The sequence below is a fragment of the Myzus persicae genome, unplaced genomic scaffold (genome assembly GCF_001856785.1).
Source record: "Myzus persicae strain clone G006 unplaced genomic scaffold, MPER_G0061.0, whole genome shotgun sequence".
In the NCBI taxonomy this organism is placed as follows: Eukaryota; Metazoa; Arthropoda; class Insecta; order Hemiptera; family Aphididae; genus Myzus; species Myzus persicae.
The window spans coordinates 294,400-298,858 of NW_019100658.1; positions in this window are offsets into that span (position 1 = coordinate 294,400).

Genomic DNA, 4,459 nt, shown 5'->3' on the forward strand with positions numbered 1-4,459 from the left:
ATGAATACAATTCCACAATAAAGTAATTTTTTACGAAACTACCTACCTACTAACAAAAGTGTACTAACATAATATAATAACTGTTTCGGGGGCTTCTAAAAACCATTAAAATTAGTTCAGGTGTGTTTATTTATAAATTTTAAATTGTGATCATTTATTATTAGAAAAAAGTACAAATATTAATATTCGAAGAAATAAATTTGTCAATAAATATGAATAGAATCATAGAATCATGAAATGGTATCCATGTTAGTAGGTATTTGTTTTTGATAACTGCATACTGTACAATTATAATTTATATATTTACTTACTAGATAACGTAATATTCAGTATCGTATTAATTTGTCTATTGACATTTACAAATATACAATATAACATTAAAAAATTAGCCAGAAATTGTTATGAAACCTTTAGTAATTTAATACTAAAGTTAGTATATTATTTAGTATATTTTATTACTTGTACTTTTAAAATGTTTAAATTATGAAGCAAAATATTCAAGTGAAAATTATGATTCTTAAACGGTGGTGTTTAATTATGTATAAGCTTTACTTTTGGATTAATAGAACAATGACAATTATTATCAATGTGTAAATTGTTATGTTTTTTTAAGCAACTACTCCATATTTATACATCACCGATTACAGAAAAATAATTTTCTTCAGAATATGAAATCAAAAAAAGTTGCAATTATTTATCATAATATGAAATCAAAAAAGTTGAAGCAATATTAAGAGATAGTATTAATATAAATTTAAATAATTAAAAAAACCGAAATAACATGTTTTGTTTTAAATCTTTAAAGATTATCGAAGGTGGCCAATGAAAAAATGTTCTATCATAATGTAGTTAATACACATTATATCGTGTTGTATTTTAACGATTGTAGTCATTATTTTTAGTATTATTGTGTTAATATTATTAAACTTCCAAGTTTATTCATAACAAACCTAAATAATGTGATTCAGAACAGTTCGGTAGATACGTATAAGATGATACTTAAGATAATATTTATTTTAGGTCAATCAAAATTCACTAATTAATAAATGTATCATCTACTCATTTTAAGTTACACAAAAGTCAATATATTATGTTATGTATACGTTTAAGTTAATTTAGATAATTTATACCTAGTGTATACTTATACATTATACATGTACATAATTTAATTATTATGATCTTAAAACAATACGCCGTGAATAATTTTGTTTTATTTCTGCATTTCAATAAAACCCATAATATTTCTGATAATACGTAGTTTATTGGGAATATTGGCAGATGAATGAATCGTTAGTACATAATACCTATTAAAAGTTGATTTTTAAATTTAATTGACTTCATTGTCCATAAAATTCCTTGAATTTTGAAAAAAAATCAAACATTTTGGCTATTATTATGATCTAATTTTTCTAAACTTTCATTTAAATATATTTCTCACTATCCCACGAGTAAACTTTATTTATTACAGATAAATTTCTAGTTAAATGTTTAAAAGCAATTTAACAATCTAAATACATAATACCTACATATTCGATAGTCGGTAACTGATGTTATCGATTAAGTTTGTCTGTAAAATAATTATTTCCACTGCAAAATACATTTACAGGTTACGAGTATACTTCGTAATAAATTAAAATTTTGTTAAGAATTTTGAAAATTAAACCCTATTTTTACAAACATGAAAAATTAAATTATAAAGTCACTTTTTGTTTGTAACGTTTGGAGTTAATTCTTTAAAAATGTTTTGTTATGACATTATAAATAATACATATTATTAAAAGCATATTAGACTTCAAGAAATTAACATTGTCTACCGAACCAAGAACTTTGGATTTAAGGATAATAAAATTAAAATTATTTTTAATTCTTCTCTAAAATATCTAAAAAGTAATGCCTCGTGTATTTCTTCCATAGATTTGCAAATTTCATAGTTGAAAGTATGATTTTAAATATGCAAGTTCAAAATAGTTTTGTTTTTAACTTAAAGTATTTAAAATCGTTATTATAAGATAATGTGTAATATAAGTAACAAAAAATAATAATGATACAATATAGATACTAAAACATATTCTGTACCTACTGCTGTAGGTTTTCTGTTTTTTAATGTTTTAATATTATTGTAGAAAAAAACAATTGTTTTATTAGTTTAAGCATTATGTAATAATTTGTATTACAGAAATCATAAATGGTAATAATATAATATATGAAATATTTTTTTTTTAAATTTGTTCGATTGTTCGTCATTATTATTTTATACATTTTCTAAAAACTCAACATGGATTTAATTGTCTGGGTTTCGATGTACGAAATCATATTCACAGATATTTACAAAATAATAGAAATATTTAGAAGAACGTCGACCTATACAAAATTAATTGTCAGTATTTATTTATACGTTATTATAACTACTATCTAGTATAAGCTAAGTATTATAAATTATAATGTTTTCTGAGATGAGTGTAGTAGGTACATCTAAATCATAAATATTTATTAATATAATAATAATTATATGTGTATTTTGAAAATAACGGAATTCTAGTAAATCCTCTGAAATTTAAAAATAAAGAATTATGGTGTGTGTGTAATACTTATTAAAGTTATAAATAATTATAGAAATTATATAAATCTCAAATGAATCTCTAATATAATTATAATATAAGTTTTTAATTTAGTCATGTGCAAGCGTAAACAAGGTGGTTATACTGTTGTAATAGAGGAATCGCTATTTAATAAAAAACTAAAAGCCATATAAAATCGCATAGTACCTAAATATAAACATAAATAATAATCAAAGTAACATATTATTATTGTATTGCCTCCTCAAATATGGCTATCGTACTGTACCGTATACGAGGACGATAAACCAACGTTTGTGTACAGCACCTACCTATTATACCTACCTATCCGACCATACACGATTCGATCACAAATGGGTTGATATCAAATTTAGAGCTATTGTTATTATAATTATTAAAATTACCATCAATCAACTCGACAGCAGAAAACGTAATCTACAGTCGTATATATGATGTAAAACATTAAATATAGGCAACCGTTTTTATGAAAACGAAAGATATAGACTCGCGTCGTGTTGTAAAATGACAAAAAATGTTTAAAAGTGTTCAATGTACCTAATGTGCGACTCATCGAATTTGAAAACGTTTTGTCGTTACCTTGAAGCTTATATCATAATATTTTGTTATTTATAGCTAATAAGTAAAATAACCAATAATTTACCTACGATAATGAGGGTGATGTCATGTATTAACAAAAATATAGTTATAACAGTATTCCAAAACCGGAAATTTTATAATTACTTAAAAATGTATATATTTTTAAACGTAGAATATATCATTTATAAATTTTCTCGAATAGAAAAATATATAATCAATTTTCGTCAGCCAAGGAGGCACTCATCATAATACAATTCAGTGCTTCTACCAAACATTTTTGTAAATTTTATAAGAGTTTTTGACGTTCGGAATACATCTGATCTGTAGATTAATTTGTCTGTAGGTACAATGGTCAATGAGTCGGAGCACATGTGCGGTTTTTGCCTATTATCATTTTTAGAGTAGAATTAATATAAGTGTGAGATTTTTGGACAAAACCAACAAATATATGTATCACAGTGAATTCTTCAATATTTATATGGAGCACAGATAAATATTTGACTTGTGTCTTAATATTCCGTGTCTACGGTCAAGATCACTATAATTTCATATGCCTCATAAGCTTTTAATATAAATACAGAATACGTTTAAACACGAAGTTTACTTTAACAGTAGTCAAGTATAGACAGTATAGTAAGGAACAATTATTATACCGGTTATGTTAGGTACACATAAAACTAGAAAAAAAAGAAACTCAAAAACCAGACAGTCCACGGAAGTCATTAACTGACTACAATTTTTAGAATTACTGCAACTATAGTATATGGGACAGTATAATTTATTTTCAATCCTAATCTATACGCAGACGAATAACAGGTACAAAATTGATAGCGTGATGAAATATGCATCTACAGGATATTATACGTAGACAGGTAACGCATCTTGTACTCAGGTACATGATATGTCATTTTTTGCTATACGCCAGCTGCAAGTTACGCGTACATCTACCTTTAGTAATACAAAACTAGAATAAAAAAAACCAACAATATATTATCAAATGAAAAAAATCGAACGGTGTGGCGTCGTTTTTTTTTTTTTTTGGTCTAAATAATTTTTATATTCCTATTACAATAATAATGTACATTGTAATACGCGGCTGCAGTGCAGTTACAACTTAAACATGGTTGTTTTCCATCGTATGTACCCACTTAATAAGATACCTACATCGAGGTCCGACAAGGTTATTCACTCGGGGTACCCCTATGATGCACTCGATATATTATTATATTTGAAAATAATATAATTTATATACACACATTTATACATTTTTTTTCTCTCACGACAAG